The sequence below is a fragment of the Heloderma suspectum genome, chromosome 4 (genome assembly GCF_057233095.1).
Source record: "Heloderma suspectum isolate Gila_16-S chromosome 4, 16-S_ref, whole genome shotgun sequence".
Classification (NCBI taxonomy): Eukaryota; Metazoa; Chordata; class Lepidosauria; order Squamata; family Helodermatidae; genus Heloderma; species Heloderma suspectum.
The window spans coordinates 248,144,104-248,169,232 of NC_139461.1; the positions used below are offsets into that span (position 1 = coordinate 248,144,104).

The 25,129-nt window shown below is 44.6% G+C and overlaps 1 protein-coding gene across 9 annotated transcripts in view; it reads left to right on the forward strand.

Annotated features, from left to right (window-relative positions):
* The window catches only part of ATP2B4 (ATPase plasma membrane Ca2+ transporting 4), a 212,865-nt gene that overhangs the window by 63,632 nt on the left and 124,104 nt on the right, over positions 1 to 25,129 (forward strand). The window contains exon 1 of one of the 9 annotated variants that reach the window (XM_084853172.1): positions 19,228 to 19,405. The exons of the other annotated variants lie outside the window; for them this stretch is intronic. The gene's annotated coding sequence lies outside the window, so the exon portion shown is untranslated. Of the gene's footprint in view, positions 1 to 19,227; positions 19,406 to 25,129 lie in introns of those variants that run through there. 9 annotated transcript variants of the gene reach the window in all.

Below are 25,129 nucleotides of genomic sequence, written 5' to 3' on the forward strand. Positions count from 1 at the left end.
TTATGTTTGCGTTACTGAGTCTGAGTGACTTCAGTGACTGAGTAATTTTCAGTTTCTGAGGTTGAGGGAGCATAGTGGGAGTATAGACAGTGAGTCCAGGCAGGGATCCAAGAAATCTCTGCATGGGGAAGGGGTGTATCTGTTTAGTGGCAGCCTCCTCCCTACATATCACTGTGCAGACTATCTAGTCAGTGACTGGTGGGAAGGGATCAGGACTCCGTTGATGACTTTTTGGGTTAGTTGGCCAGACTTGTTTGTGTTTTGATACATGCCTGTCCATGTGATTATGTGGAGCTTAGAAGGGTCTGTTTGTCCCGCTGTGCCTGTCTGTCCAGCTAGATAGCAAATAGCAGAGACTGATTCATTGATACATGAGACAGATGGCTTGCCCACGTCCTGAGGGTGTTTGACTGGGTGTGTATTGTCTGTTTTCCCTCTATGCCAGAGATACATTGACAAGTGAATATGTTACAGTCAAACTACAGAATCCATCTGCATTGGAGCAAATTGGAGAGTTATATCCAAATAAGATATGCACTGTGCCATGTTCTGGACGTGACCTTGCTAGTGCAGCACATAGGTGCAACTAGGATGGGTGTATTAGTAGCTGTGATATCAATGCAGGGTTTTGTTTTGCTTTCTGCCATGTCATTATGTTCTGACCAGAAAAGGAGGGGGCTGCATCCCCTACCTCAGCAGAATTAAGTCAACTCTACAGGTGGTGAGGGCCACTCTAGCAATGGCACTGACATGATTGACCTCTTATTGTGGAGGAGCATTTGTTTTTTAAAAATAATATCTCTGGCATTTTGCCTATATTTTGTGCAATAGCTTTAAACCTGGTACCCTCCAGAGGTGGTTGGTATTCCAAAACTTCTGGAGGGCACCAGGTTTCTTACCCCTGCTTTAATCTGTTCCCGCGAGCGCCTGTTCATGCACTCGTTTAATCCTCAAAATGTATTGTGGCAGCTTAAAAGCAAACAGATTTATTGCAGGGTAAACGTTAGAGACCACTTCATGAAATGCAAACCTGTGGCTGCCCATTTGTGTATTGCAGCTGCAGATCCTGAACATTGGGTAGACTCACACCTATGCTCTTTTTATACGTTCATTGCTGCATTCCACAGTGAACAGATACATTTAGGATGCATTCTTCATCCCTGGGTGATTATATACAAGCTAATGTGGAACCCGCATGGGAACAGTAATACAGGCATCAAAAGCTCACATGAATCGTACTCCCAGCTCCAAAGGGCTCACAGGGGAGAAGTGACTGTCGGCTAGTAGAGGTGTTTGCAGGAAAGTCCATGTAGGGTGAAGCATTGCACAGTTGCTTTTTCCAGCTTTCCGTCATCACCCGTAAATGTTCTTAGAGGGAGCAAACATTGCACTTAAGTGTGCTTCCTATGGTAACAGCTCACCCTTCCCGTTGCCGCCTCTCAAGTTGCAGCTCGTCAGAGGAGCTTATGGCTGGCAGGGAGGTGTGTAGGAGTCAGTGCCATGTGGGAGGTTGGGAATTTTAATTTGATCAGTTTCCTAGCTACTTTTATTCCTCCCTCTTCATGGTTTTGCCTTTGACAGCAGTGGAGGTTGGTGACCGGTCTGAGGCACTGGGTATGGAGGAAAACAGAAAGGCCAGGTGGTACAGCTTCCAGTTGGGGTGGGGGAACATGCATGTTGGCTGCAGCTTCTCCACCTGAACAGTGCAAAGGGATGTTCTACAGCTAGTGAAAAGTTAATCCAGAGAAGGAAGATTGGACTGGGCCAAGGAAAGGGAATGCAATGGCCAGCCTAGGTTCAATTCTGTATACATTTGACAATTCACTTGAGCTCCTTTTGCATGGTCAAATACTTCTAGTGATGCTTATTTCATTACTTGTGCATCTGCTTCCCTCCAGTTGCCACTGCTTGCTTGCTTGCTTGTTTTCCCCTCTCACAGGGCTCTTTTGCCTTTAACAGCCACAAACATTCAAAAGGTGAAGGTTTTGAGTGGTGTGTTTTTTTAAGCCAAACTGCTTCCAGACTAGAAAACTGCAGCAGGGGCACGTAACTTATGGCAAAAGCTGAAAAGCCACCAGCACCCTTTCCCACTTGATCTCAAGTCCTTTGTTAACTCTGTGTCCAAATCTCCTTTTCCAGCCCACCATTCCTTTTTTAAAAATGTTTGTGCTGGCACCCCCTCCCTATCTATTCTTGACTGCCTTGTACTCCAGGAATTCCACTCAATTTCAGGAAGCTGCTTTGTGAGTCCTGTTGGTCCCCCACCCCTGCCCCTGCTTTGGTTCTTTCCTTCCTTCAGTCTGGAGGAAACAGTGAGAAAAGGATGAGAGTGAGATGCTTTGGAGATGATGTGTAAGCAGTTCCTTTATCCCCACTTCCTTGTCGAAGGTGATCTGCTTCACCTTTTAGAAACCCCTAAGACAGGCCCCAGATCCTCTGCACTCTAAATCTGTAGATGAAGCTGTGATGACTCACCGTCTCTGCGCCTTTCATTAGTGTCACTTGACACTAATGTGTTATAAAACAACACAGATCTTGCTGTGCTTGCTAGTCCAGAGCGCTTCTCAAGTCCAACCCTCTGCCAATGTTGGCCAGTTAACAGGGATTAACCTATCTTGGATTAGTGATATGCATATGTACATGCTGGAACAGGATATGGGTACAAGCTGGAGTGACACACTTGTTTCGGGAGTTACTTGCACTATGCTGTTCATCTCATGCCTGTATGCAGTTGGTTTCAGAGTATAAGAAATGGCTTATGGCCCCAGGCATCTCTTTCTCTGTGAAGTGAAAAACTTTGGGGTCCAAATGAATCAAACTCTTCCTTCCCCCGCCTCCTCTCTTCCCGACAAGGTCTCCGGCAAACATCCCACACACCTGCTTGGTTGTTCCATTTGAACAGGAAGCACCTGTGTTCCCAGCTGTGTTGCTAGTTCCCCTTCCCATTGTGATTTTTTTTTGAGGAGGTTGGACCTCCTCTCTGTGCCTTGGTTCCTTCACTTTTGTGCTCTGAGAACCTAATATGACAGGCTGTTATTAAAATGAACACACATTGTGGTGTGAACAGGAAGTGCTGCCAGTCTAAACTTTCCAGATGGGCAGTTTTTAACTTCAGTTGCGAAGGTAAATGGGTGTGTGTGCATGCGCATGCGTGCATGCGTACCCATGCATGTGTGTACACAATTACCATCCCTCCCCCTCTGCTGCCTATAAAATCCAAAGTGCTTGGGGGCAAGATGGATGCTGTGATGGCTAATGTTCTGCCACCAGGCCTCTTAAATAAATCAGCTTTTGCTTTCTCCATGAAAATCCACAGTACAGAGGGAAGGGATAAGGGAGAGGAAGGCTTGTCCATCCTTTCTTAGCTCAGCCAGCTACTTCCCCTGCCTTTTCAATTATTCTGCCAAGATAAATTTCTGCCCAAAGCTGTAATCTCTGATATGCAGCTTTATAAACTAATTGCTTATGTCAGGGTTTCACTGGCCTCTTAGTAAGCTGTGGGGAAAAGAGCATACAGAGCAGGGAAAGCATTGGGTTACTGTCTGTCCTTCCATATGTTACTAGAGGTGTGTATGTGTGATGTATATATGCATATACTCCATGTGATCTGCAAGGTATATAGAGTACAACCTATTATAGCAGCAACATGCCAGAATACCAATTGCAGCCAGCAAGTGACATGTCTGGGGTTGTATGCAGGAATGCAAGAACCAAGTTCACTCGCTCAGATAAGCTATGGTGACCTGTAACTCTCAGTGGTTCACTGAACAATGCAGGAGGGATGCTTCCTTATCTCTCACTGGTCTCAGATGTGATGGGAAACCTTTTTCCTCCAGAGTACATGGAGGAATTCGAAGCACACGTCATAATGTTGCCTCTGGTAGTCTGAGCATTCTGTTCTCAACTAGTAAGACAGTGGGAGGCAATGTTATTATTGTCCTTGCTAATAGCAACAGCATGCTGAAAGAGGAACTGAAAGGGTGTGAAAGGTGATGGCATTCTAGGTATCTTTCTCAGCTGCAGTGGGAGCACTAAACCAGGAAGAACAACAATTAAGATTTAACTTCATACTGTGGCGGTGAAGAACTACACTACCACCATTTTTGGCATGATCCTGCCTATCTGGACTCAGAACAATGGATACCTTCAGTGTGTACATTGTGGGTGACCTGTGCTCCGATTCCACAGTGCCAATTTCGCGCGTGCGTGTGTGTGTGAGAGAGATTGAGAGAGAGAGAGAACGAACGAATCAGAACAAATGAACATTGAGGTTTGAAAATCTGTGTCAATGTAGTTTTGGTATATTGAAATGCATGTTAATTCCATGTCTGTTCCACTCCAGAGACTGGCTATCCAAGCCTGTCTCAGGATCGAAAGTGAAATGAATAACGATGATGACATGAAATTGGCACTCATCTAATGATTTTAAACCAATACTGACAGGAAATTTACAGTACCTGTAGGATAAAAATTAACACTGGTGGTAGACTCTCAGTTGTAAAGAAGCAATGTTGCCAACCAAAGTACTACTTGACACAAGACATAATTAGCCTGTGGAATTCATTGCCACAGGATATGTTGATAGCTACTAGGATAAATCTTTTGAAAAGATTAAATCAATACCTGAATTATAGATCTGTTGGAAGAATACTAGCCATAAAGACAGAGACATAACATCTAAATTCAGAGATAGTATACCTCTGATAACCAGATACTGAGATCAAGGAACAGGAAGGGCCATAGTCCAGTATGGAGGAGCACATGCTTTGCACAGGAAGTCTCAGGTCCAGTCTCCAGACAGGGCTGGGAACAGCCCTGACTGAAACCCTGGAGAGCTACAGCCAGTCAGTGAAGACAATACTGAGCTATATGGACCAATGGTCTGACTCGGTATAAGACAGCTCCTTGCCTATGTATGTTGACATCATTATCTGCTTGTGAACCTCCATGTGACATGTACCTGGTCAGCATTAACAGACAGAATGCTGAGCCAAGTGGAGCATTGCTCTGAACCCACTTGCAAATTTTGTGTTCCCAACTTCAGTCATTGTTGCATATACTTCAGTCATTTTCTAAGAATGGTACCTCCATAGCAAATACAAGGCCAGTGTAGTCCTAACACATCTCTCCTTCCTTTCCACTTTTCCTCCCTCCCTTTTCTCTTCTTCTAATATAGTGTGAAAAATAATATTGGGACCATTCCTGATATCTTTTTGTTTTTGATTTATTTTATTATTAGGTTATGCTGTTGAAACCTCGGGGGAGGTATCATGAGGTTGGTGAAAATCTCTTCCCATGAATCCCATTACAACTGCTTGATTCACAGGATTTTTTTGGCTAGCACAATTTTTTTTGGCTAGCACAAAATAAGGGTTCTGCTGTCTGGTACTTCTCATGGGACAGGAGTAAGTACACCCAAACTGAATTGTTCATTGAGCTTCCTTTTCTGCAAATTAAAAGCTCAACCCATAGAAACCTTGAGGCACTTGGCATACAGCCCCTCTTTGCAACACCTGCATGGCTATCAAATTCTCCTTCTTCTAGCTTAGGTTGCATCATGGGTGCAAGCAAAGAGAGAATTGGGTGCCTTCTCCCGTAACAGTGGAGTCAACACTGCTATCTCCACATGGTGTTCTCGTATCCAGAAATAACCCCCAGAGGTAGCACTTAACACATCTCTCCCTGCTTTTTTTCCTCTGCAGTGTCTTTGGTGCTTGGCTTCAGACTCATTGCCTCCCTCCCTCCCTCCTTCTCTGTCTCTCTCTCTCTCCTCTTTCTGACAAAATAAATTCTGCAGAGGTGAGTCAACCTTGCTTGGCACTCAAATATGCCCTGGTGCTGAGTGCTAATTAAAAGGTGTGATGGGAGCCTTATAATCACTCTGTATAAAACACCATGATTTGCCCTGGAGAGAAAAGTATCATTACCCAAGTTTTTTTTAAAAGCCTGTCAGGAAGGTTTTCATTTTGTAAACTCTTTAAAAATAAAATAAAAAGTTATTTTGTAATGCTTTGAGTTTGTTGAAGCACCTGATTAAGCACAACTGATTGGATCTAGACTTAATGATGCTTATAGTAGACTCACTAAAATCAATGGAGCTTATGTTAGTCATGACTAATGTAAATTCCATTGATTTCAATAGGTCTCCTCTAAGTCTGGTTAAGTCTGGATCCAACCTATTAACTCTCAACTTTTCAAAGGATGTTTTGTACTGGAGGGGCTATACACAGAGTAAAGTTCAGTACCCTATTAGTAAGGTAAACTTGGGCTGGTGGCAACAGCCACGTGGCCTACTGGATAATTGCCTACAGGGTTGAGCTGTTAAGAATTTGATTCAGGAGCTGCTTGCATGGAGGCAAACTCAATCCCCTGCACTGCCTTAAGCACACGTGTTGATTCTTAAATCTAAACTGCATGGACACAAACACTCAAAAGGGACCTTTGGAGAGAGTGGGAGTTGCTGACAGCAGTAAGCCATACTCACCTCAATATAGCAATGGAGGTCTACTTGTGGAAGGAGGCTTCCATGTGCACAGCTGATACAGACATGTACCTGCAAGCAAATCTGCATTGTGGTGCTCATCCATGCTGGCTGCACATATCTGTTGATGTGCCTCTGGTTGGAGATCCACTAGTTGTGCACCACTAAAACTGAATTAGGTTCTATGGGTTTTTTTTTTTATGTACTTTGGGTTTCCACTAGAGCTGTGTGCAAGAGACCTCTTGACATTCTCCACCCTATATGTGGGCAGAGAATTTGGGGAGACAATTTCACCGAATTTCTCCAAGGGGAGGAGAAATTCTCAACAGTTTCTCAGAGGTAGGCTCATCATTGGCAGGGGTTGTAGCACAGCTTCTTTCATTCTTTCTTTCAAAAGGGGTGGGGGGGTTAATGCTGCCACAGCATCAACAATGACAGCATCAACAATGACAGCAGGCCCCATTTTGCATCCACCGTAGTGCAGGTGTGAGAGGGGTGCTGTGTTGTGTTCTAGCTCCAGGGAAGAGGTGAAGCTACTGCTGAGCCAAATTCTGTTCTCCAGTTTCCTTTAAGTTTTCATTCCCCATGAAAGAGGCTTCCATTGTTCTGCCTCATTGTCAGGGTGTTTTATAATTTATTTTTGTGGTGGTTTGAGCTTACCTCATCACTGGTAGCCTCTCAGGCTGCCTGTGCTTCCTGGTCTGAAAAGGCTCCATGGGAGGAATTACCTCATGATACCTTTCCCTGGGCCTTAATTGAAGTGTGGGAAGCCAAGGAGGCTACAGGCTGCCCGAGAGATGATTATACAATGAAAGACAGGACACTTGTACACACTCCTCAGCTACATCCTAAGTAAGGAAAGCCCCAGAAATGCAAACCCAACTCGTGATAATTTCTCCGAAATTTCTTCACCATTGAATTTCTTGTCGAAAGCAATTTCTTTTCTATCAAATTGAATGAGAATGGTCAGGGGGGGGGGGGAGTGGGAGAAATTTTCGGCACAGCACTAGTTTCCACCCTGATGGCTACTGTTGGTACTCTAGTCCGTGCTGTATCATTTAAAGTGAGAGTTCTCCATTGTAACCATTCCCAGCAGTGCAATGGCAACAAAATCCACAAAGAGTCTTGTGGCACCTTAAAGACAAACAAATTTATTATGGCATAAGCCTTTGTGGACTACAGTCCACTTCATCAGATATACTCAGTTTAGCTGATGAAGTGGACTCTAGTCCATCAAAGCTTATGCTACAATAAATTTGTTGGCTTTTAAGATTCTTCTTTGTTAAAGAGAGGGCATTCACATTTTTTGAGATTCACTCAAATGGTTTCTATAACAAAGATCCTCTCCTTATGTCATTTATGGCCAGTTTGCCCTCTTTCTTTGGCACAATTACTGTGAAAAGTAGTTCATAAGTGTTGATATGTAATACTTAGAAGCAGTTTCTGCCAGTGGCTCACAGATAACTCCTGAGAGGGTGTGTGTGTCAGGGGCAATTGATTTTTGGGATAAAGCTTCTCACAAATATAATACATGGGAACCGGTATGGCAAAGCTACTGTAGCTTTGTAGGAGGAGCAGAGTGTTCACTGATTCCAGAGAGCAAAAAGCCAGAAGCATATTCTGCCCCTTACTGTACAATGGAGCTTGCCCTGAAGCTCTCTCACATACACACACCTACCTACCTTTTTTGTCTGTTCCCCAATGAAACATTGTCCCGAAGAATTCCTGGCCCTGAGAAGGTGTTAAGCAGCACAAATCTCCTCCTCCTTATTAGAACAGTGTATTAAGCTTTCCAGAGCAACAAAAATGTAAAGAGCATGATCATCACACCCAGATAGGAAAGGAAATATTGGAGGCATTAAGTGGCTGGCATGGAAATCCCAGTAAAATGAGGTAGGTAGGTAGGTAGGTAGGGGTGTGTATGTGTGTGTGTGAGAGAGAGAGCGGGGGGGAGGGAGGGAGGGGGAAAGAGAATGTTTGGGGGAAGGAAGGTGGGGAAAACTTTTGGGCATTGGAACCAAACTCCTCAGCCCTGCTGTGATGATGAATGACAGGGTTGTCACAGCTGTCGGCATGCCTGAATGTGCCAGACGCCTCCGTGTGAGATATCACAGCCAGACCCAAATGGAGCTTTTAACAACTCCTCAAGTCCCATGTGTCTTGCTTTGTTGTTAAGGTTGTTTCAAACGTTACACAGTTCCTGCATGGAAAGCACTTCCTTGTTGGAATTGTTGAATTATTTGCTTATACATTGCCTCATGCAATGACTGCCTACATATGTGGGTATTTTGCTGCACTTGTGCAGTTGGATTTGAAGCAAAATACATGTGCCTGAGCATGATTATAGGAAAGGAAAGGATGCATGCTGATTCCTCTATACAGGTGCTGTCAGCATAGGAAACTTGTAGTATTTGAAGCATTTGTTTCTCTGACTCAAGCTCTGCATCAGCATGTGACATTCGCAGGCAGCTCCCATGGCCCTAGAGTCCTGACAAGGCCCACCACTGATGCCTGCCCTAGGCCCTCCGATTAGCTCGAAGCAACTGGGTCTAGGGAACCGCCATTTTAATTTCCTACAATGCCCCTTGCATAGCATCATTCTGGGGTACTACAGTAAATTCAAATGGCAGCTCCCCACCTGTCATTGAGTAGAGTGCAGCTGCCTGCTGCTGCCACTACCAGGTAAGCCCATTGAGGCAGGAATGGGTGGCACATTGCTGAGGTCCCCTTCAAACCTGGAGCCTTATCTCCTCAGACTGGCTACAGGGGAGTACCTGGAAAAGCAGCATGAATAATATGTTTTATCAGAATGGTCAGGCAAAATTCACTCTCCAACAGGGAACATTGTGACTTTCTATACTATCTCTCTCAACTTCCAGATCCTTAAGTTGTCCATCTCTGAGGCAACCAGATGTGATAGGGACATGATTGTCTGCCCCATTCACATATAAAGCAGAATGTCTGTGTCTGTCTTATTTTAACAATAAAAAGGATGTGTGGACGAGGGGCAGTGAGCCCTCCCTGCTTTCTGAACCTTCCCCCCTCAGTCCATTGCTCCAGTTGTCCTTCATGACTCAGAGCTGGGAAAGGAGAAAAACAGCTGGGGTAATGGACTGAGAGGATGAAAGTAGTGGTGATTTCCAGAAAATTTAGAATTGGAAATATATTCAGAACATACTGATTTGCATAAATTGATCTAATTTAGCATGTTTGTTTTACTTAATTTAATAAACAACAAAGCGAAAAAGAAAGATAAAGTACCCCATGTTAATTTTCTTTTGTCTCAATACACCATAAGGATTTGACCTGAAATATTTGAGCGGGGAATTAAATCACATTAAGTGTACTTTAAATGTTATATTATGTAGAAAGGTTTATTGGAATACTTGTAAAAGTCTAAAGACAATAGCATGTTCTTCCCCTACATTGTTTACATTTAAGGGGGAAAACAAAGGTGCTGAAAACTGTTGACATGCTAATAAATGTTAGCAACCTAAAGAAGTGTACCTGATATGTTGACAACCACTCATCTCTTTAAAGTCATCTATTTCAACAGTGGAAGAGTTCAGCTCTCTTCCACTGAGGCTGTTGGGGCCAGGGCCAGCCCACCCACATCAGACAGTGGAGTGGGAGGAGCGGCGAATTGCACTGCTCCCCCCTCCTAACCGGGAGGGCCCACTGCTGCTGCTGCCCCACTGCCTCCAGCAGATCATCTGCAGATCGTCTTCCACCATGGCATTTGACGCAATAAGAGAGTGGCCAGCAGGACTCTCTGTAGTAGCCATCTGCCCTCTGTTTCCCTCATCACTCCCCTCCCCCCTTACCTTTGCTGCCACCATGTCAGCTCTATAGAGAGCTGTGCAGCCTGAAGTGGCTACGAAGCTCTCCCGGCTTCTTTCAACAACATGGCTCTCCGTAGAGCCAACACGGTGGCGATAAAGGTAAAGGGAAGAGTGTGTGGGACGGGAAGGGGGCACAATGCAGCAGCAGCATGTGTTCTCTCCTGCTTCAGACAATGAGGGGGTTTGTGCTGGGGCTGGTTGAGGTACCTTCAGTTTCGCTATCAGTACTTCTTAGTTCCATTCAGCACTGAGACATAGGTATATTTCAATGACATGTAAGTATTCTTTCACATATTTGCTAGGGATAATCACCTGAAAACTAACTACACCTTCAAAGCTCCCATATTTTCTGTAGAAAAATGAAGCACTGGAAAAAAATTTCCGCTTCACATCACTAAATAAAAGGTGCTGGAGAAGTAAGGGGTTCACTGCCTCTCTTCCACATGCTCCTTCTATGTTAAAGTAACACCCTCTGCTTTTATATATGAAAGGGGTGGACCTATGACATGAAACACATGACTGTCCCATCCAATTTGGCCCTTGGTTCACTCCTGCATTCTACCCAAGAGAAGCCATGGCTCAGTTTTTGAACTTGCATGTTCCAAATGGTTGAAAAGGACCTTCTTTGCAGCCCTCTAAAATGGCCCAAGTGTGATCAGGATAGGAGAGCTGAGAAATCAGAGCTTCACCTTCTTCCTGTAGAGAGGTGGAGGCTGATGAGTGGTGGTGGTGGGGAGCAGAGAAACATCTGGCTTAGAACCTGAGTTGATTAAATGCTGGTAGAGGAAGGAAGGAGTGAGAGAGGGAGGATTTCTATTGTCCTTGGATTTGGCAAGCAAGTGCCAGGGAAGCATGCTAGTCATGGCTACTGAACCAGCCCAGAAGCATTTTTCCTGCAAACTCCCTTTGGATGCTAAAGTGAATGGAATAATTGCCTGCTCCTGATCTCTGCTCTTTGATCTCTGATTGGCTGTGCCCTGCTCTAATCACTTTCAGCCTTAACAAAGACCATCCTTTGCTGTCTAATCAGTCTGAAAGATTTACATTATATGGCATGCAGTAGCATTTCAGCACCTCCTGGTAAACCTGGGAACTATCTGCTTCTTGTTGTTGTTCAGTCATTAAGTCGTGTCCGACTCTTCGTGACCCCATGGACCATAGCATGCCAGGCCTTCCTGTCCTGCGCTCTCTCCCGGAGCGTGCTCAAGTTCATATTCATTGCATCGGTGATGCTATCTAGCCAACTCATCCTCTGCCGTCCCCTTCTTCTTTTGCCTTCAGTCTTTCCCGGCATCAGGGTCTTTTCCAGAGAGTTTTCTCTTCGCATTAGGTGGCCAAAATATTTGAGCTTCAGCTTCAGTATCTGTCCTTCCAATGAGCACTCAGGGTTGATTTCCTTTAGGATGGACTGATTTGACCTCCTTGCAGTCCAGGGCACTCGTAAGAGTCTTCTCCAGCACCACAGTTCGAAAGCATCAATTCTTCGGCGCTCAGCCTTCCTTATAGTCCAGCTCTCACAGCCATACATTACTACTGGGAAAACCATAGCTTTGATTAGATGGACCTTTGTCAGCAAGGTGATGTCTCTGCTTCTTACTATGCTGTCTAGGTTTGCCATAGCTTTCCTCCCAAGGAGCAAGAAAGTGTCTTTTAATTTCATGGCCACAGTCACCGTCTGCGGTGATCATGGAGCCCAAGAAAATAAAATCTGTCACTGCTTCCATTTCTTCCCCTTCCATATGCCAGGAAGTGATGGGGCCAGATGCCATGATCTTAGTTTTTTTAATGTTGAGTTTCAAACCAGCTTTTGCACTCTCCACTTTCGCCTGCAACAAGAGGCTCTTTAGATCCTCTTTGCTTTCTGCCATTAGGGTGGTATCGTGTGCGTATCGGAGGTTGTTGATCATTCTCCCGGCAATCTTAATTCTGACCTCTGATTCATCCAACCCGGCATTTCTCATGATGTACTCTGCATATAAGTTAAATAAGCAAGGCGACAATATGCAGCCTTGTCGTACTCCTTTCCCAATTTTGAACCAATCGGTTGTTCCATGTCTGGTTCTTACTGTTGCTTCTTGACCCTCATACAGGTTTCTCAGGAGACAGGTAAGGTGGTCTGGTACTCCCATCTCTTTAAGAATATGCCAGAGTAACTATCTGCTTAGAGGTGGCCAAAGAAACTGGGTTCTTCCCACAGGGACATTCTCAATTACAGGGCCAGTCCTTTCTTCCAGGCTTCCATTCCATTCTGTAAGAGGCCTATTGGAGAGACAAACGTTTCCCTCTGAGAACTCTTAGCCAGGGCTACTCCCTTTGTGTATATGGAATTTTAATATACAGTCCCAAACTTTCATTTCTCTCTCTCTCCCCCTGCCCCTCTTTTTAAATGAATGGAAAGCTATATTCTACTTCTTAATGGTTGTAAAGGTACAGCCACGGTTAAAAATGTGTAGACAATCCTTGTACAAAGCTATAGTGTTCAATGTGGAATTGGATGGTTTTCTAATGCCTTTATGGCTCCTCCCAAAGTGTGTAGAAGCTGCTGCCCCGCAATATCGATCGATCAATCAATCAATCAATCCAGGAGAAAACAGCGTGTGGAAAAACATTTGTTAATCATATATGCACTGTGCTTCAGTTTCCCTGTGTGTTGGAAAACACTTTGGATTCTGTGCAAAGTTTTGAAGCTGAATTAAAGCAATGGGACAGGCACTGTGCATTTAGGGTCCTTGCTGGAAGCTAGGCAGTGCAGTGCAATTTGGGGGTGCCTTTGCCCAAGTTCTAGAACAACAGCCTGAGCTTCCAAGTCTGAGTGGCAGCCATGTGAAAACTGATGGTACTTTCCTGGCTGGGCTGATGTTTTTGTTTTTGCACTACTGCATAGCTCTTAAGATGGCAGGGAAAATCTCTGTGGGGATTAGGCCTTCAAACACTGCAGCAGCAAACCATTAGGAACAACCCAAATGTGACCCTTTTACCACTCTGTGTGTGCCGGGGATGGGGGACATGAACTTCTATCTTCTCTCCCTGTGGAACAACTGCTCCCTAATCTCAGATGTATTGGGGATGGGCTAGGATTGCTCAGTAGACAAGAGCACTCTGTACATGCTCAGGGATGCTGCTTATCTGCATCTGCCATTTGTTAATTAAAGAAAAAAGTTGAGGAAATGCATTGATTATTATTATTATTTTATTGGAGGTGGTGGATGTGTTTTCATGCATTTAACACTGTTGGAAGTAGGGATGCTGGAGAAATTCGAGACAGATTAAAATGAGCTCGGATTTGTAAGAGTCCGAACTGCAGAACCTACCGAGGAGCGCCCCCCTCAGGCCATGAGGAGTCTGTGGACTTTTGGATGATTTTTTTACTTTCCCGAAATTTACGCATATAAATCCGTAGAAAAATACATAAGTTTCTGCTGAGAGAACATTGAATGGAATGGTGGACAATACATTAGATGTTACGTACTGAGGTAAATTATGTAAATACTTATGCAAATACTTACGTAAATATGTAATTATTTCCGTATTTTTCCGCATGATAAAAAAAATGCATCTGTCTGTGGGCGGATGACGGAACGAAAGGCACCCAACAATCCGCAAAACACAGACGGAGCAGATTTTACACAGTCCGTACATCCCTAGTTGGATAATGGAGATCTGGGAGATGTTTTCTCAGTGAGGACTTTGTTTTAATGACATTTTGAGGGTACCTGGGCTGAAGTGGATATAGATCAATGGCATGTCTCTTTTTTTCTCAGTCTTGGTTCCAGATCTGTCAATCGGTATCAAAGTTCTCTTTACTCCTGGGGGAGAAGGAAGCAGGTATTACGGTTGGAATAACTGGGAAAGTGAGACATATAAAAAGCAGTGCAATTTTTGGTTGCTTTGCGGAGGAGCAGGGTGGACCGTGCTTAAGTCCCAACTCTTTGACAGACTCATGTCGGGCCTTAAGTCCCTTCCTTCCTTCCTTCCTTCCTTCTTCCTCAGTAATATAGTGCCCATCAGTGTTGGTAGTGCAAACATGAAAAAGATGCAGTATTTGCTGACTGTTGTATTATTTTCCCCTTCTGTGCAGGGAGTGGAAGAAGAGGAGTCAGGGAACAAGGATGGAATTGAAAGGAGAATTGCATGTAGTTTGACCAGCACAGTTAGATATTACTGGATTTGCCAGTTGTGTGTAATTTTGGAGTTTCTCTTAACCCTTCTGTCCCTAAACAGTCATAATAATCTGAAAGGGTGTGCTGAAAAAGATTCAAGGCCTGACAGTTTTTAATCCAGAATAATAACTGCACTGCTGCTTCTGTACTTGGTTGTTTGCATTGTGCCCTGTGCATGTTTACTCCAACATGAGTTGCATTGACTCCAGTGGGGTTACTCTCCACAGTAAGTGTGCATGGGATTGCACTGTGAGTCACTAACATGAATTACATTGAAGCTCACACTTTAAAATGTAATTTAATTTTTTAAAGTTTAATTGATGAGTTTTGTTTGGTTTGATGGTTAAAGAGTTGTTTTCTTTTTTGCCTTTTAACTTGTAATTGTACGGCTTTTATATTGGAATTGGGGTTTTTTTTAATGATGTGTACACTGCCCTGGGATCCCTAAGTGGATGAAAGGTGGTTGATAAATGGCATGTATGTATGTAAATCACTAGCAGAGCTGTATTCCCAAGATCTGGGTGCCTGCAGGATTAATGCTCGGAACATTGTAAGCTATGCTATTTTGCTTTCCTCACACGCCTTCTTATCACTTCCTGACAACTTTGGAGCAGGAAGAAGGATTAGTAAACGCATGTGCAACTTTACTTTGCATTCCTGAGCTTGTGGTGTTACAAATAATACAGACAGACAGACAGACCTGTCTGTCTGTCTGTCTGTCAGTCAGTCAGTCAGTGTGCTTGATGTCATTTAGAACCCTGAACTGAGGCCGCATGGTCCCTGCCCCAAAGGGCTTACATTCCTTGTAAGATGGACAAACAAGAATTGTAGGACGGGTTAGTGATTGATTAATGTGTAGTGGGGCTAATGTACAGAGGAGTCCAAAGAAGAGAGACAGGTGAGGTGAAGCTAGATTCCTGTCTGGCAGGATGGCATCTCTGTCTCTTTTCTCCTCAGTCCTAGCATGCGTGCATCCTGAACACAAGTTCCGCTGTGTTCAGAGAGTCTTCTTCCCATGTAAGCTGCAGCCTCAGCTGTGTGGATATTTGTGGGAAACAACTTCCATTTCTGCATTTAGCTTTTTAAAATGTTCGTTGAAAAGTACTCAAAACCAAAGATAGAGTTGAGAAAATAACTTCTCTTTCAACTTCTGCATCCACATATTCTCCCACCCCTTCACCCCACAATCTGTTTCCTCTTCGCAACGTCCTAAAATGGCTGTTCCGCCCCCCATTCCCTGCCTTGATAGTTAGTCAGATGCAGAAATGGACAGGTCTCAAATCTCATCCCCAGCATCAGTTCCCTGTTCCTGCCTGTTGACTGAAGAGCAATGGCCCGAGAGGCTGTCATTAGCACTGCTGCCCTGCCTCTTGCTGTCCTGCATACCTGAAGAGGCTTTCCATCTTCCAATGAATGTATTATCTCCGCCTGGAAGGACAGAGGTGTAATGCAGCCGTTTATTATTCCGGGCAGGTTCGTCTGCAGCACTGCATCAGCCATCATTTATCATCAGCTGCTCACTCCCCCTCCCCCTCCTCCTCCACACCCCTTGGTTGTGTGCTCATTCTCTCCTCTACACCCCCTCCTTGCTTCCTCCTTCTCTCGTTTCTCACTTGGTTAAACTCAGAAATTGCAAGGAGAAGCATATGTGATGTGTGAGTGGGTGAACGTGCTAGTTGGGGAGAGGTTTTGGCTGTACTCTTGAGTATATTCATGAGGCTGGATGAGGCTTAGTAGAAATGAGGAGGCTTTGGGTGAGCAATTGGAGAGGAGGCTCAAGAGGTGGTTGACTCCAAACTTCACCTTCCCAGTCTTAATGTTGTTGAAGCCTGAGCCTTGCAGAGTCTGTCGCTTGCAGTGTCCCCCTCCCATGCAGCATTGCCTTCTTCATCCTCCCCTTACTACTTTTTCTCATTCAAAATGATAATGTATTTGCAAAGAGCTCTAAAATGTGTTTGCAAGGCGCTCTAAAGCTCCACCAACCATTTAGGCTACTGGGCTTCAGAAGTGTTGCCAGCCCTTCTCCCTTCTTTTTTGCCTTCTGCAGTCTTCCTTAGTTTCCGTCCCATAGCCAATTCTCCTTTGCCGGATATATATATCATTTGCCAGATAGATAGATAGATAGATAGATAGGTCTGTCTGTCTGTCTGTCTGTCTGTGTGCATGTGTATTCTGTATTGCTCACAGATAAATACCTTCACCTGAACATTTTGCAGACACGTCTACAGTGGATTTCTAATCTTGGGGAACCTTTTCTACATCAATTTGTCTTCCCTCAGCATTGCAGAAGATTGGGGGAGGGGATGTTTTAGGATGCATTCTCCATTCATGCAGGGTGACAGTCAGGGCCCTTGGATCCACACAAGCAGAGTGTTCCTTCAAAGAAAGTGTCAACCATTCCTCAATAGTTAACTTATTGGTAGATTGGTAACAATGGGCAATTTGTCTTAGGAACATAAGAAGTTGCCTTATACCAGGACACATTATTTGTGCATCAAGCCCAAGATCATTTACTCTGTCTGGTGGTGGCTCTCCGAAGTCTTGGGCACAGGTGTTTCATCTCACCTGCTCTGTCTGATCTCACCCCCACCCCTGAACCTGGACCTTCCAGGGATTGAACCTGGGACCTTCTGCACGCAAAGCAGGTGCTCTGACAGCTGAGCAATGGGCTCTTCTGGTCTTTGGTGACAGCTTCTTCTCATCAGGGGATGCAGGAACTTTAGGGTTTTCTAGGAGCAGTGTTTGAAAACCACTGAAGTCAAGGAATGGATTCAAGAGGGAGTGTCTGCATTCCTCTTTTAGAACGGAGATGACTGGTACCCATCTTTTGAGGCTGGTTCCTGATTCTTCTTAGCTTATGGAATGTCTTGAGTCGGTATTTTGCCTGTGATAACACACATCTCCTTTTGTTTTCTTTTGATGTTGGTTAAACGTATAGCCTGTCTCATCCCCATCCCAGAGGAGTGGGATGAAAAAAAAATTGAGGAAAAAACAGACATAATACAAATAAAATAGGAAATATTTCCCTTAAGTTAAAGCAATGCTACCTCCTCCTTCTCTCACACTCACCTAGGAAGCTGCCTTATATCAAGTCAGACCATTGGTCCGTGTATTGTCAACACTGACTGGCAGCGGCTCTCCATGGTTTCAGGCAGGGGTTTTCCCTACCTGGAGGTTCTGGGGATCAAAACTGGGACCTGCTGGATGCAAAGCACGTGCTCTGCCCCTCCCCACACACATTCATACACACACTGAGTTTGTTATGGTCCCTAGAAGCTAGCAAGAACTTAACTAAATACCTTGGTGAATTTCCAGTGTTGCATAGCTATATTGCATTTAAACCATGAGGAACACTTTTCTCTGTTCCTTCCAGCTGTGATTTGAACAATCGCATTGGGATACAGAAGAGGAGATGGTGTCTCAGATGTACTGGATCTGTTCCCCACCACCACCCCAGTTATTCACTTAATATTCTGCTACTAATGTAACTCAGCTCCGTTATACACCAGTCTATTCCTTATTCCACTTAATGCCTGCCTTATCCACCTCTGTTCTTTTTAAGTCTCATGCGAACCTTAATTTCATGAGAACTGGAAATTCAGTGCATGCTAGTTCAATACAAACATAAATTCCATATTTTTCACATATGCAGAATTAAAACTCAACTTTCTACTGTTCAATCTCAGAGCCCCAAATCATGAGATGACCAGAAATGTATGCTGAAACAAAATACACCTAGGGCACAATCCTATGCATATTTAGACAGAAAAAAGTCCTACAAGTCTCAGCATTTCCTAGCCAGCATGGCCGCTTGGGGCATGCTGGGAATTGTAGGACTTTTTTCTGCCTAAACATGCATACGATTGCATTCTTTATTTTGTGTGTGTGTGTTCTTTTTGTACCATGCGCTATGAACCTGCTGTTATGAATGTATTTTTTAGATTTTTAAAAACCCAAGTCATTTTGTTTATCTGCTATCTCTTTCCTCCTCCTCCTCCAATGCAAATGTTTGCAGTGGTGTGTCCATCAGATAGAACATTTGGACATAAGGATCTCCAAAGTGCAGGAGATATGGGGTACGTAGTAATAGTGTATAGGACAGGAGTATAGAACTTCATGGGCCAAATCCAGCCCTCTGGGGGGCCCATTCCCAAGAGGGCCCCTTTCCCCTGACTGTCAATCGTTCGGTGGTTTCTCAACTTTTGCACAGCTTTCCCCCCATTCTAAAAGGCTGAAATGCCTCTCCTGAGGCTTAGTTACTGGCAGTCAGAACTTTAAGCTGCAATATGCTGGATTGCTGATACTTTGGCCCCACTTCCCCTTTGCCTTTGTCCCTGCCCCATTTTGCCTTTGGGACCACCCATTGCTGGAATGTGGCCCCCAAGAGCCTCTGAAATTAGAATGTGCCCCCCCCCCCCGAGCCTCTCTGAAATAAAATTCAGCCCTCAGGTTGAAAGCACTTCACCCCTGGTGTAGGGCAACATAGCTGGAGGTTGTAAGACAGGATGCCAGGATGCTTCATCCCTCCGAGTTAGGTATGGAGCTCCTTTGGTGGTCTTGCACTAGGTGCTATCTCTCATCATAGCCCACCTCAAAGGACAGGAGAAAAGGAAGTGCACCAACTGGGACTGTGTATACCTGAGCTCCTAGAGAAAGTATTGGATAAAAATATGTCAAACATATTGCAGGTTTTTATGTTAAAGCTAAGATTCTTTGGGATCTAAATTTCTGCTTTGGTTAACAGGTTCTGCATGGCATTCTGTGTGTGTGGTGCCTTGGAAGCTGGAGAGCCCAGACAGTATTCAGAAACTTAGTTTGATCATGTTAACTCCTTTGAATAGACTGGCTGATCTAACTCTGAGACGCAGGCTCCTTTTTGCCTTGCTGATGCTACAGGAGGAGTTCGTTAAACTGAGCAATAGGTATTTCAAAACTGGACTTTTATACAGGAATTGCAGGTGGGAATTCCTCTGAGCTATCTATCTATCTATCTATCTATCCATCCATCCATCCATTCATTTCATTTCATTTCATTTCATTTCATTTCATTTCCGCCCAATAGCCGAAGCTCTCTGGGCAGTTCACAAAAATTAAAACCAAACGGCACACAATAAAATAATTTAAAATATATAGAACATTAAAACCACAATATAACAATACAACCACAATAAAACCTAGCAGCAGTGCAGGAATTTAAAATACAGATTTAAAACAGCAAAGCTAAAAGTCTAGAAAGCTAAAATGCCTGGGGAATTAAAAAGGTCTTCACCTGGTGCCGGAAAGAATACAATGTAGGTGCCAGGCGAACCTCACTAGGGAGCTCATTCCACAGCTGGGGTGCCACAGTAGAAAAAGCCCTCCTCCTAGTAGCCACCTGCCTCACTTCCTTTGGCAGGGGCTCACGGAGAAGGGCTGCTGAGGATGATCTTAAGGTCCGGGAAGGCACATATGGGAGGAGGCGATCCTTCAGATAACCTGGCCCCAAGCCGTTAAAGGCTTTCAGTGTTAATACCAGCCCTTTGAATCGGGCCCGGAAATGGATTGGCAGCCAGTGCAGCTGAAAAAGGTACTGGCATAATATGAGCTCGCTGGCCAGTCCCTATTAACAATCTTGCTGCCCTATTTTGGACCAGCTGAAGTTTCCAGACCATTTTCAAAGGCAGCCCCACGTATAACGCATTGCAGTAATCCAGATGAGAAGTTATCAGAGCATGGATAACTGTAGCTAGGCTATCTCTGTCCCGATAAGGGCATAGTTGGTATACCAGCCTAAGCTGATAAAAAGTGCTCCGTGCCACTGAGTTCACCTGTGCCTCAAGTTACAGTTCTGGATCCAAGAGCACCCCCAAACTACGAACGTGATCCTTTGGGGGGGTGCAACCCCCTCCAGAACAGGTTGAATATCACCTAGCCGGGCAGACAAACCACCTGCTAACAGTACCTCCATCTTGTCTGGGTTGAATTTCAGTTTATTGGCCCTCATCCAGTCCGTTACTGTGCCCAGGCCCTGATTCAGAACAGCCACTGTGTCACCTGGGTTTGATGAGAAAGAGAGGTAGAGCTGGGTGTCATCTGCATATTGATGGCAACTCAGCCCACATGTCCGGATAACCTCCCCCAGCGGTTTCATGTAGATGTTAAACAGCATGGGGGATAAAATAGAGCCCTGTAGAACCCCATGGCACAATTGCCATGACACAGAGCAATAATCCCCCAGCACCACCTTCTGGAGTCGGCCATCCAAGTAGGAGCGGAACCACTGCAGTGCAGTGCCTCCAACTCCCAACCCAGACAACCTTTCCAGAAGGATACCATGGTCGATGGTATCGAAAGCCGCTGAGAGGTCCAGGAGAATCAACAGGGTCGCGCTCCCCCATCCCTCTCCTGACAGAGGTTATCCCACAGGGCGACCAAGGCAGTTTCGGTTCCAAAACCAGGCCTGAAGCCTGATTGAAATGGATCTAGATAATCCATTTCATTCAAGAGTGCCTGGAGCTGTCCTGCAACCACCCTTTCAAGCACCTTGCCTAGGAAGGGGATGCTGGCCACTGGCCTATAATTGTTAATGTCCTCCGGGTCCAGGTTAGGCTTTTTCAGGAGTGGTCTGATTACTGCCACTTTTAAAGCGGCCAGCACCACTCCCTCTCTAAAGGAGGAATTTACAACCCCCTGGACCCAGCCAGACATCCCCTCCTTGTTTGATTTAATAAGCCATGAAGGGCAAGGGTCAAGTACAGAAATGGTCGATTGGACTTGGCCAAGCACCTTGTCCGCATCCTCAGGCCTCAGTAACTGAAACTCATCCAATAAAACTGGACCAGACGGTGCTCTGAACACCTCTACCAATGGAACTGCATTAATTGTGGTGTCCAATTCATGATGAATCTGAGCAACTTTATCTTCAAAGTGCCTTGCAAACTCATCACAGGATGCCACTGAGGGTTCCACCGTCTCTCTCCCTGGCCCAGAATGTAACAGGCCATGAACCACTTGGAAAAGCTCCGCTGGACAACACTGAGAAGATGCAATGCTGGTGGAAAAGAACTATCTTTTTGCCACCCTCACCGCCACAGAGTAGGCTTGATAGTGAGCTCTTACCTGTGTTCGGTCAGACTCAGCACGAGTTTTCCTCCACCTGCGTTCTAGCTGTCTCCCCTCTTGCTTCATTGCCCTCAGCTCAGGTGTATACCAAGGAGCTGGCCAGGCTCTGCTTAGAGGGAGAGGGCGCTTGGGCGCGATCATGTCAACCACCGAGTCATCTCTGCATTCTACAGAGCGACCTGGGCTTCGATAGGAGCACCAGCCATACCAGCAGGAAAACCCCCCAGAGCCCTCTGGAATCCATTAGCCTCTGGGAGGTTAATAAAAACTGGGTTCTTATAAAACTCACAGATCAATTGATGGCCCTTTACTCTTTGTATCCAGAATCTAGAAATGTGGCATTAATGACTCTGGCTTTTATAAAATAATTAAGCCTCGAGCCCTTGGGATCAGGGGAGTAACTGATCTATCAGACTCCATGTATACAATGTCCCACTATCTCTTCTATAATGAGCTTATATTCTAAGAAGCAAGCTTTCAAGTGGTCAGTGCCCTTTTAGGAACCTAAATAAGAACAGATCAAGAGCCAATTTGGGGTGCATTATTGTGTCTGAGAGCAGGGCCATTTGAACTGAAAAGTTGCAAGGATGCAAAGCAAATTCTGTGAAATTACCATACATAAAACATAATGGAAATTCACTGATTTTGACATCCTAGGCAGCAGTCTCTGTGCCTATCCATAGGGCCAGACCAGACCTGTCTGGGAACATTGTTCTGGAACCATCCTTTTCTCTTACTGTCCCTTAGCATACCTTATTGAGGGCTGATCTTGAACACTGATACAGAGGTTAGAAAGCCATCCTTGAAAGCAAACAGGAGCAGAGGACTTTTTTCTTCCCCTAAAAGATTTTGTTTTACTCTCCCTTCTCTCAACCTGTGGCAAGGAATCCCTGGAGCTTTTAGTTGTGAGAAGGAAAGGAATCTTGCTGTTTGGAATGGGAAGATAATGATAGGTGCCCGGCAGGCTCCTTGAGGGGTAATTATGGACTCCACCATCACAATATTAATTAGCTGTCTCTTTCTTAACCTCTAAGCTCGTTTCAGAAGATGTTATTTGCTATTAAAGAAGAAAAAATTAGCAAAAAAAAAAATCCCACTGCCCCTCCCTAACACGCTATTGAACAGCAGGGGTTCGTTTAATTGGATCTGCCTTCTTAGCCTTCGTACCATGGGAAGCTTTAATACCTTTAAACATAGATGAGCAATTGCTACCTGTGCTTCTTGGTACAGAATTTGTCAGCAATGGATCGGATGGACAAATAAACATGCATCTACTGCTCCAGGTGACATAGGAACCTGCCTTTACAAATAATCTCTTCCAGGGGGTTTCCATCTTTCCCCATGCTCTTTACCTACCATGCTTCTCCACCATCCCCATCCACACACAAAAATACCTGTCCAAGTCCAACTCCTTTCCAAGATTGCTATTTTTGTTGAATAATACGTAGCACAAAACAGTGGATGACCTGCAGGTTGGGAATCTTTTTCAGAAGTATAATGGAATAGTTCCACCAGGCCTGGGAATCGGAGCTTTGACTGAGATAAATTGAGCAGTTGAATTGACACATCTCAGAAACACTATTTCAAGCTGTCTATAGAATTCTCAATTGCTGCAGCAATTTTTCTGTGTTTGTGCTTTCCTAGTTACTGCTTTTGCCATGAAAACATCCTTAATAGTTGTTGCATCTGGGGGCGCAATCTATTTAGCCACATTGCGCTCTTTCCTCTATTCCTGTGCATTTGTCAGCGGACATAAGGCAGCAAGTCAACAGGTGAATCTTCCCCTATCACAGCATTTCTGAGGTTTGAAGTTGCATCAATTAATTGAATTTACACTTCTCAAGCAGCTGTTAAAGCCACAAGAGCCCTGCTAGAAAAAAAGGCAGCTGTTCTTGTCTTAGTGGGTTTTACTGTCTTTCCTAGGCAGTGAAGAAAGCTGCTGCTGTTGTTTCTCGCCTATTTATGTCTCCAGCTTCAAGATCTAAGGCCAAAAGACCTGCTAACTTTTTTTGATCTTCAGAGCCAAGTTGCCTCATATCCATTCCTTATCATTGGTAATCCTGTTTAGTCTCTCTCCCTCCTAAGAAGTAGCTGAGGCCCAATTTAAACAGAAGCTGACTAAAATTGCTTACCTGTGCGGCGTCCTGCATGGTCAGCTTTGTGTTTAAATTGGGGCCTCAGCTGCTACATGTTTAGGGTAAGCGTGTGAGGTATCAATGCCCCTCCTGGCTGATGACAAGGATGGCTGAGGGTTGAATCTAAATGTGAACTTGGCCTTGTGAGTGAACAATTTTAGCCTACTTTGAATCTTGTTCAAATTGAAAGCCAAATTATTTATTATTTTCTCCCACCCTGCCTCCAAGGAGCTCAGTGCGTGTTTGTGCGTGCGCATGCATGCGCATGCGCATAGCTCTGTCTCCCCTCATGTTTTCTTCATGACAATCCTGTGAGGTAGTTTGGGCTGGTAGTGACTAGCCCAAGGTCACTCTGTGAGTATCATAGGTGAGAGAGGATTTGAACTTAGATGTGTCTAGTCCTAGTCCAGCAGTAACAACTACATCACACTGCCTCGTAGAACTAAACGGGCTAAATACACGTTGCACATTAATATTTGTCATACACTTTGGGAACCTCATGGGAGTGGTGATCTCACTTGAGTGGGATTTGGAGCAAAGACAGGGCAGGTAGTGAAAGGGTTAAGTCACCCTTTAGGGAAACATTGAAGGGCAGGTTGTAAATAATTTGGTGGTGGTGATGATGATGAAAACACCATTTTTTTGCTCTAAATTCCCTTCTTCCAAACCTACTCTTCATTAAAAAGATGGTGTTGTGGTTCAGGGCCAAATGAGACATGGTAATAAAGGTTAATGAATATATCTCTGCTCTTTTTAAACCTTTGGAAATAGCAGTTGATAGATGGAGGAGTTGCAATCCAAATTGGGGCTGTGCCACAGGAAGAGGAGAGGTTAATCCCTATCTCCCGTGCTATTTTCCTGATAAAAATTGCACGCACCCACTCACACGCACCCCTCCCCCAAAGCTGCTATATTTCACATTAAGAAAAGCATATTTGTGCATATGCATTTTCCGTAATGGGGTAAATAGCTGTAAGAGGTGATTTTCATTGAGAAATATGGCATGGGGGAAAGGGTTAAACCTCTCTTCCCAGCACCAGAGTCCTGATTTGGATCCAGTTGCTATCTGCAAAAGTTTAGAGAGTCCATATGCATTCATGTATCTCCACTGTCCCGCCTCAGTTATATACATTTGTGTGCAACGTATAACTAGCCCCACAGTGTGGAAGTAACTTGGGCAGAGAGTGCTAGGCAAATCCTCTTCTGGTGGCCTAGAAACAGTACTGCCAGATCTCCTCATATCTCTTGGCTCAGGAGTTTTACTCATATTGAATCTTCACTGAGCTGGGGATTCTGCGTGAAGGATGGCAGTACAACTTGCCCTGTTGTTATCAAGGCTGAGGAGGATGTGACTAGGGAGCATAACAGTTTGTCCTTTGAACATTTCCTTACCCCCCTCAATTCCTCCAA